The following is a 10,318-nucleotide window of genomic DNA, read 5'->3' on the forward strand; positions in this document are numbered from 1 at the left end:
AAGCATGTAGGTTCATTGCACCTGTGCAGAACAACAATTGTTTCGCCTTTTTCTTACCTCCAATCACCTTTCTCCATGCTCCCCGTGCTCCCCGCCCACCAGCTTTATCCTATAAATAACCTGAGCCTCTTGCATTCAGGGAGGCAGGTTTGAGATCTGTTCTCTTCGTTTGCTCTGTGAATAAGTCCTTCCTCTGCTGCAAACCTCGGCATCTCAGTGTTTGGCTTGCTGTGCGGCGGAGAACGAACCTGGTTCAACATTTTTACCTGGCTTCAGTAATACGGTAAGGCTGGCCTCATAAATGAAATGGGAAGTATTCTCCTCTCTTCTGTTTTCCACAGATATTGTGTAGAACTGGTATTATTTCTCCCCCAAAATGTTCGGTAGCAAAACTGTCTGTACCTGGAGTTTTTGTTGTTGGAAGGTTTTTAACTCTAAATTCAATTTCTTTGATATATGTAATTTTGCGATTTTTAATAAGAGATATGTATTTGGTCTTCATCCCCATCTCTGGCACAGAGAACGCTTGGGATTTCCTAAGTGGTGAGAGCAGTAAGGTGGGTTTTGTTATGTTAATAAGGTGACTTCTTTGGAAAGCTCCTAAGGATGGGAGCTGGTCGCTGGAGAAGCTGACTATGTAATTAGAGTGTTGGAATTTCCATCCAACCCACCTGACCTCTGGGGAGGGGAGAGGAGCTGGAGGTTGGATCAATCACCAAAGGCTAATGATTTAATCGACTGTGGCTGTTACCAAGCCAAACTTTGCTCACCTGTGTGCAGTAAAGCCAGTCCACTGACACCAGGTTGTGGTGAAGGAAAGTGCAGCATTTATTGTTAAGGCCAAACAGCGTCCAGGCCACTAATGCTCAAAAGACCCAAACTCCCTGTTGGATTTCAGGGAAGGGTTTTTGTTTTTGTTTTTGCGGTACGCGGGCGCCTCACTGCTGCGGCCTCCCCCGGTGCGGAGCACAGGCTCCGGACGCGCAGGCTCAGCGGCCATGGCTCACGGGCCCGGCCGCTCCGCAGAATGTGGGATCTTCTCGGATCGGGGCACGAACCCGTGTCTCCTACATCGGCAGGCGGACTCTCAACCACTGTGCCACCAGGGAAGCCCAGGGAAGGATTTTTAAAGATAGGGTAAAGGAGAAGGTTGTGAGATGCATGATCAACTCGTGGACACTCTTCTGACTGGTTGGTGGTGAGGTAATAGGAAGTCAACATCATTAAGTTTCTGGTTCCAACCTGTCTGAGGTCTGTGTGCTTGTGGTCAGCGTGCAGTTAACTTCTTCCACCTGGTGGGGGTTTCAGTATCTGCAAAAACGGCTCAAGGATATGGCTCAGAATACTGTCTAGCCCTTGAGGAGGTACTGAAGGTCCTTGACTTTGTTTAATGGCTAAACTATTATTATTTTGTCTTGCTTAACTGTTTTCCTCTGTCTCTTCATTTTCTCACTTCTGATTAAATTTGTTCTTTGGAACTCAGGGAAGGCCTAGGCAGCTAAAGATTTGCTACAAACAAGAGGCAGGTGGAGGGCATGGGGGGTGGATCTTTCCTGGGAAGGCCGCATAGGGTCCTGCTCAGTCACAGTCCCCCCTTTTCTTTGATCCTCCTCAGTCTTGAGGGAGAACATGTGTGGGACAAGAAAAGGAATAAAGTTTTGGATAGAGAGGTTAATCATAAACTTGGCAGAGGAACTTGGTTTTAGGGGGACTCAGTTTCATAACTATGTAATGAAGCCTCCATAAAAACCCAAAAGGGGGCTTCCCTGGTGGCGCAGTGGTTGGGAGTCCGCTTGCCGGTGCAGAGGACGCGGGTTCGTGCCCCGGTCCGGGAGGATCCCGCGTGCCGTGGAGTGGCTGGGCCCGTGGGCCATGGCCGCTGGGCCTGCACGTCCAGAGCCTGTGCTCCGCAACGGGAGAGGCCGCAGCAGTGAGAGGCCCGCGTACCACAAAAAAAAAAAAAAAAAAAAAAAAAAAAACCCAAAAGGATCGAGAGAGCTTCCGGGTTAGTGAACACATAAAGATTTGGGGAGAGTGGTACATTCAGACAGAGCCTGGAAGCTCTGAGCCCTTTCCCCATACCTTCCCCTATGCATCTCTTCTAGCTGGCTGTTCCTGAGTAATGTCCTTTTACGATAAACCAGTGGTCTAGCAAGTAAAATGTTTCTCTGAGTTCTATGAGCCTCTCTAGCAAGTTAATTTAATCCAAGGAGGGGGTCATTGGAACCTCCCACGTATAGCCAGTTGGTTAGAAGCACAATTGATAACCTGGACTTGCAACTGGCATCTGAAGTGTGTGTATGTGGGTAGGTGTGTGCACACATGTGTGTATGGGGGCGGGGGTGGGGTGCATGGGGGCAGGGGGGTACGTGGGGAGAGGCCGTCTTGTAAGACTGAACTTTCGGGACTTCCCTAGTGGTCCAGTGGTTAGGACTCCACACTTTCACTGCCATAGGCCTGGGTTTGATCCCTGGTCAGGGAACTAAGATCCCACAAGTGTGGCCAAAAAAAAAAAAAAAAGACTGAACTCTTTTTTTTTTTTTTTTTTTTTCGGTACGCGGGCCTCTCACGTTGCGGAGCACAGGCTCCGGACGCGCAGGCTCAGCGGCCACGGCTCATGGGCCCAGCCACTCCGCGGCATGTGGTATCCTCCCGGACCGGGGCACGAACCTGTGTCCCCTGCATCGGCAGGCGGACTCCCAAACACTGCGCCACCAGGGAAGCCCAAGACTGAACTCTTAACATGTGGGATCTGATGCTATCTCCAGGTAGATAGTGTCAGAATTGTATTGAATTTTAGGACACTCAGCTAGTGTCGGAGAATTGTTGATATGGAAAAACTCTCCCACCCCCATGTTGGAATTGGGTCCAGAACCCTCTTTAATATAGAACTATTCAAGTTATCTATTTCTTCTTGAGTTTTGGTAGTTCAAGTCTTTCAAGCAGTTAGTCCATTTCATCTGAGTTGTCAAATACATGGTATAATTGTTCATAATATTCCTTTATTATCCTTTTAATGTGAGTAGAGTCTATAGTGATCCCTCCATTTCCATTTCTGATATTGGCAGTTTGTCACTTGTCTCTTTTTCTTGGTCATAACTAGAGGTTTGTTGATTTATTGATCTTTGCAAAGAACCAGCTCTTGGTTTCACTGATTTTTTTTTTCTATTTTTGATTTCACTGATTTCTGCTCTTTATTTCCTTCCTTTTGCTTGGTTTGGGTTTAATTTGCTCTTTTTCATTTTCTAAATGCAAAGCTAGATTTTTTTTAATTTGAGAGCTTTCATCTTTTCTAATATAAGTATTTAATGCTACAATTTCCCTTCAGGCACTTGTGACCTGGAGCCGTGAGAATCAATTGTGCCCACCTCTTCCCAACCTTGTGTTCAGTGATGTCACCTTGAAATCAGCTGGAGTGGGAGTATTTGCACCACAGAAGTCAGAAATACTATGCACTAGGGCTACTCTTCCCCCTTCCAGAGAACCTATTATTAAACAATTACTAGCAACCAATGGCGCTAAGCACTGCTCTAATGCCTCACAGAGGTTTTGATATGTTGTATTTTTGTTTCTTTTATTTTCTAATTTCCATTGAGATAGTTTTCCCGACTCAGGAACGATGTACAAGTGTGTTTTAATTTCCAAATATTTGGGGGATTTTTCAGATATCTTTCTGTTGCAGATTTCTAGTTTAATTCCATTATGGTCAGAGACATGCTTTGTATGATTTTCCATTATTTTAAATTTGTTTAAGGTTTCTTGCATGGCCCAAAATATAATCCGTCTTGGTGAATTTTCACTGTGTACATGGAAAGCGTTGTTCTGATGCTGTTTGGGTGGCGTGTTCTATAAACGTCAATTAGGTCAAGTTGGTTAATGGTGTTGTGCAGGTCTTCTGTATCCTTGCTGACTTTCTGTGTTCTACTGATTTGCGTGTTCTGTTGATGATGGAGAGGGGAGTAGGTGAAATTTCCAAGTATAATTGTCGATTTGTCCATTTATCCTTTCAGTTGTATCAGTTTTCTCTTCACTGTATTTTGCATCCTTGTTCGTAGGTGCATATACATTTAGGATTGTTACGAATTCTTGTTGGCATGACCTTTTTTTTTCATTCTGTAATGTCTCTCTTTTATTCCTGATAACACTGCTTGATGTGAAGTCTAGATTGTCTAATGTGAATATACCCATTCCATTCTTTTTTCAATTGAAGTATAGTTGATTTACGGTATTGTGTTAGTTTCAGGTGTACAACAAAGTGATTCAGGTTTTTTTTTCAGATTATTTTCCATTATAGGGTATTACAAGATATTGAATATAATTTCCTGTGCTATACAGTAAATTTTTGTTGCTTATCTATTTTATGGATAGTAGTTTGGATCTGTTAATCCCATACTCCTAACTTATCCCTCCCCACCTCCCTTTACCCTTTGGTAACCGTAAGTTTGTTTTCTATGTTGTGAGTCTGTTTGTTTTGTATATAGATTCATTTGTATTATTTTTAAGTTCCACATATAAGTGATATCATATAATATTTGTCTTTCTCTGTCTGACTTCACTAAGTATAACATTCTCTAGGTCTATCCATTTTGCTGCTAATGGCAATATCTCATTCATTTTTTGTGGCTGACTAATATTCCATTGTATGTATATGTACCACATCTTCTTAAGCCAGTCATCTGGGCACTTGGGTTGTGTCCATGTCTTGGCTATTGTAAATAGTGCTGCTGTGAACATTGAGGTGCATGTATCTTTTCAAATTAAGAGTTTTTGTCTTTTCTGGATATATACCCAGGAATGGGATTGCTGGATCATATGGTGGCTCTATTTTTAGTTTAAGGAACCTCCATAGTGTTCTCCATAGTGGGTGCACCAATTTACATTCCCACCAACCGTGTAGGAGGGTTCCCTTTTCTCCACATCCTCTCCAGCATTTAGTATTTGTAGACTTTTTGATGATGGCCATTCTGACCAGTATGAGGTAATACCTCATTGTGGTTTTTATTTGCATTTCTCTAATCATTAGTGATATTGAGCATCTTTTCATGTGCCTGTTGGCCATCTGTATCCTTCTTTGGAGAGGTGTCTGCTTAGGTTTTCAGCCCATTTTTTGATTGAGTTTTTTGGGTGTGTGTGTGTGTGTGTGTGTGTGTGTGTGTGTGTGTGTGTTGGTTTTTTTCTTTTGCTATTCTTTCTTCTACTAGTATTTTCATTACATATGTTTTTCAACTCTTATCTTTAACCTATTTATATCATTACATTTAAAGTGGATTTGTTATAAGCAGAATATACTTGGACCTTTATTCATCCAATCTGATCATCCATCTTTAATTGGAGTGTTTAACCATTTACTTTTTTTTTTCCACCACACAGCTTGTGGGATCTTAGCTCCCCGACCAGGGATCGAACCCAGGCCCTCCACAGTGAGAGCTTGAAGTCTCAACCACTGGACTGCCAGGGAATTCCCTAACCATTTACATCTGATATAATTATTAATATGGTTGAATTCAAGTCTACCATTTTATTTTCTGTGTTTTATGTTTTCTTCCCCCTTTTCTGTTTACTTTTGGGTTATTTGAGTATCTATTATTGCATCTTAATTTACCTATTGGCTTTGGGGCTATATGACTTTGTTTTTCAGGAGGTGCTCTGGGAATTATGATATACATACTTAACCTCTCACAGTAGACTCAGAGTTAATATTGTTACTACCCGAAGTAAAATATAGAAGCCTTACAACCATATAGGTTAGGTCCCTTCATCCACTTTTATGTTATACTTTTCATATACATTACATCTACATACATGGAACACCCCACTAGACAATGTACTAATTTTTGCTTTATACAGTTAATACAGGGTCTTCCCTGTTGGTCCAGTGGGTAAGACTCCATGCTCCCAATGCAGGGGGGCCTGGGCTCAATCCCTAGTCAGGGAACTAGATCCCACATGCATGCTGCAACTAAGAAGTCCATGTACCACAACTAAAATATCCCACATGCTGCAACAAAAAGATCCCGTGTGCCGCAACTAAGACCTGGCACAGCCAAAATAAATAAATGAAAATTTAAAAATAAATAAACAGTTAATACGTATTTTAAGTAACCTAAGAGGAGAAAAATAGAAAAATATATTACCCAGATATATACAATTTCTGTTGCTTTTCCTTTATTCCTGAAGTTACAGGTTTCCCTCTGGTATCATTTTCCTTCAGCCTAAAACTTCCTTTACCATTTCTTATACAACAGGTCTGATGGCAACAAATTCTCATAGTTTTCCTCCATCTAAATGTCTTCACTTTGTCATCATTCCTGACGTATGTTTTCACTGGAAATAGAATTCTGGGTAGACAGTTCTTTAAACACTTTAAAGATGTCATTTAGGGCTTCCCTGGTGGCGCAGTGGTTGAGATTCTGCCTGCCGATGCAGGGGACACGGGTTCATGCCCCGGTCCGGGAAGATCCCACATGCCACGGAGTGGCTGGACCTGTGAGTCATGGGCGCTGAGCCTGTGCGTCCGGAGCCTGTGCTCCGCAACGGGAGAGGCCACAACAGTGAGAGGCCCGCGTACCGCAAAAGAAAAAAAGATATCATTCAGCTGTCTTCTAGCTTCTTTGCTTCTAGTGAGAAATTCACAATCATGCATATTGTTTCTCTTCTATATGTAATGAGCCCTTGTTCTCTGGTTACTTTAGAGAAGGTTTGGTTTTTAATCTTTGATTTTCAGTAATTTGACTGTTGCCTGGGCATGGTTTTATTGAGTTCATTCTGTTTGGGGTTTGCTGAACTCTTTGAATCTGTAAATTTATGTCTTTCACTAAATTTGGAGAGTTTTCATCCATTATTTCTTGAAATATATTTTATGCATCAAATGTTTTCTCCTCTCTCTCTGGGACTTCAATGATATGAACGTTAGAACTGCTGATATTGTCCCACAGTTCACTAAGGCTCTCTTCATTGGGTTTTCTTTTAAATCTTTTTTCCTTTATGTTCATCAGATTGGAAAATGTGTGACTGTTCACTGACTCTTTTCTGCCACCTCCATTCCACTGTTGAGCTCCTCCAGTGAATTTTTTATTTCAGATATTGTATCTTTCCATTCTAAAATTTCCATTTGGGGGCTTCCCTGGCAGTCCAGTGATTAAGACTCTGTGCTTCCACTGCAGGAGGCATGGGTTTGATCCCTGGTCGGGGAACTAAGACCCTGCATGCCATGCAGTGCCGCAATAAATAAATAAATAAATAAACGAACTAAATGGAAATATTTATTTATTTATATCTCTATTCTTCTGAGAACCTCTCCATTCAGCACCTTTACCTCATAAAGCATGGTTATAACAGCTGCTCTCAAGTCTGTCTGATAATTTTAGTATCTGAGTCATCTTAGAACTGGCTTCTATTGATTGTCTTTCACTTGAGAATTGGTCCTATTTGCCAGATTCTTTTTATGTCCAGCAAGTTCGGACTGAATCCTGGACATTTTAAATTTTATGTTGTGAGACTTAAGTCCTGTCAAAATCCTTTGGAAAATGTTGATGTTTGTTTGTTCTGATTTAGCCGATAATTGGCCTGGTTAGATTCAGACATCAAGCTCTGTCTCACCTTCTGTGAGCTGTGGTTTCAGTGTTAAGTGTTTTCCAAACCTTTGCTGTGGTACCTTGGGTCTGTCCCACACATGAATGTCTCTTAGTCTGGGACTTGGGTGGTGGTTTATATCATAACTCAGTTCTCAGCCTTGGCTATGCTCCTTTAGGTCTGTTCCATGCATGCACAGCTCCGAGATTAACCCAGAATTTGTGTAAATTCATACACAGAATTAGGATTTCCTTTCTATAGCCTCTCCAGTACTTTCCCTACTCTCTCCGACCTCCAGGGATCTATTTTTTCCAGTCCTCCTGCTTGAAAGAAGGGGTTTCTCTTCAAGTTTTTGTCACCAGTGCTGCCACACAGTTCCTCATGGCTGGGGCTACCCCCAGTGTAAAGTGGTGAGAGAAAAAGAGGAAAAAATAATGGAGATTCACCCCTACAGTCTTAGACCACAGGGTCTCCTTTTTCTGGTTCCTCTGGCCATAAAGGTGAGTTTTCGCTCAGTTTTATATGCTGCCCCCACTGCTGTACACTCTGTGACTTGGGCCACCCTTGAGCCAGAAAAAGAGGGAGTCACCACTAGACTCCCAAGCTGTAGGAGCCCCTTCTCTTAGTTCTCTGGCCAGAAAGATAGGGTTTCTCTCTGTGTTTTCACTGCTGCTCCCTGCTGTGCAATCCCCCACTGAGGTCACTCTCAGGGCAAAGTCAGGAGATAAAAGAATAAAAGAAACAGGGTAACTCACCCCAGTTACATGTGGTTCTTCAAGTTTTGGCTCTCCTCCCAATCTGCATGCCAGCCTTCACTTTACAGACTCAGGTAGTTAGTTGCATCTTATATTTTATTCAGAGTTCTTAGCTGTAATCAGTGGGAAAGATAAGCTGTTTTGTGCTTACCAGAAGTCACTGTTGCAGGGGACACGGGTTCGTGCCCCGGTCCGGGAAGATCCCACATGCCGCAGAGCGGCTGGGCCCGTGAGCCATGGCCGCTGGGTCTGCGCGTCCGGAGCCTGTTTTCTGCAATGGAAGAGGCCACAGCAGTGAGAGACCCGCGTACCGCCAAAAAAAAAAAAAAAAAAAAAAAAAAAATGGCGTGTGTCTATCGTGCAAGTCAAGGGAGGTATAGAATGGGCCACTTGTGGTTTTCTGTCAGTGCTGGTGAGGAGATCATGGACGGAGAGGTTGGACCAGAAAAAGTGGTCAGGGTGGAATATGTGGCCCCTGTATCAATGAGGAAAGTAATTTTGGTCCCTGCCACATCAAGGGTCACGCAGGGCTCTTCCACAGAGATGGAAAACATGGGAACCTATATAAGCCCCAGACCCTGTCAGTCCTGCAAGAGGACAGGTTCCTCATATGGCTCTTTGTAGTCCAGGAAAAGCATCAAGGGCATTTGTCCCTGGGGAGGGGCTCTTGGAGCTCGGGGGCCTCCCAGTGGTACATGGGGCCTTTGGGCGGAGGATGGCCCTCCCCCTTGAGGGAGAGGGAGACAGTCCGTTTCCAGTGGCCACGTTGCTTGCAGTTAGGGCTCATAGCCCTGAGGCTTAGAACATTCCCGACTGAAGTGCTCTGGTTGGCCGCAGCAGGAACGGGCCGGGGCGGCTGTCCCCTTTGCTTGGCTGGGGTGAGCCACGGGAGTGCCCGAAATGGACAGGGAACTAACAATCGCGGCTGCATATATGGGGCCTGCCATTTATCTTTCATCTTGCTGTTTAGCCCTCTGGGCTTTCAAGGCCTCCTCCCGGTTATTAAAGACCTTAAAGGCTGTATCCAATAAGACAGCAAAGGGAGTTTGGGGTCCCTGTTCAAGGTTTTGGAGTTTTTGTCTGATATCAGGTGAAGCCTGGCTGATAAAGTGCATGGCTAGAATAGCTAGTCCCTCTGGGCTTACATGGCCCTGAATGGGTGTGGGGAAGCGAGGGGATGTCGGGCTAGGGACGAGCAGTGGTGGGAGGGGAGCAGGTGAGAGGAGTGCAGGAGGGATTGAAGGAGGGACTGTGGACAATATCGGTGTCAGGCCTAAGAGAGCAGAATTTGGAGAGACGCATGCGCCCACTTTGTCGTATTTTGGGGTTTTGTGACAGGGCCATGAAGGCCTGAACGTAGGGGACCTCAGAGTCCTTCCCAAGTTTACGACAAAAGAGATAGAGCTGCAGGATGGTGTTATAGTTTAGGGACCAGTTGAGGGGCCAGACCTCCTGATCCAGCAATGAATATTAGCCGTTTCTTTTTGAGAGTTTGGGGATCAAATTTAGTCCAGTTTTTAAGAATACATCCCGAAGGTGACTCAGCAGGAATAAAGGGTGTTAGACCCATATCGGATCTTAACCAGGCACAGTGTCTGCCCAAAAGGTGTCCCTAGAGGGAGATGGGCCTCTGTAGTGTCCGCAGGGGACCTGAGGTTGTGCTCTAGACTGGGGCGCCCCCCACCCCGAATAGAGGACCTCTGGAGGCGTGCTCTGTCTGACAGAGGCCTCCTGACACCCAGCCAACAGGTGTCGGGCCTTGGGTGAACAGCCCAAGAGGAGGGAGTGGAAAGTGGTCTCGGGCCAGCCAGGAAGGGAAACTCACTGGTTTTGTGGTGACTCGACTTGTTTGAAGTACCTGGAGATGTTGGTGGATCAGGATGGGTGGTCCTCAAGGGAGAATGGAAAGGAAAAGGGGATCTCACAGCCTGCCTGGATTCGACCCAGACGAGCTGCCACTGCCGACTGCACCAGGCGTCGGAAGCGAGCAG

The sequence above is a fragment of the Delphinapterus leucas genome, chromosome 19, assembly GCF_059928025.1.
Source record: "Delphinapterus leucas isolate spDelLeu-1000000601 "Yukka" chromosome 19, BTC_Dleu_Yukka2, whole genome shotgun sequence".
Classification (NCBI taxonomy): Eukaryota; Metazoa; Chordata; class Mammalia; order Artiodactyla; family Monodontidae; genus Delphinapterus; species Delphinapterus leucas.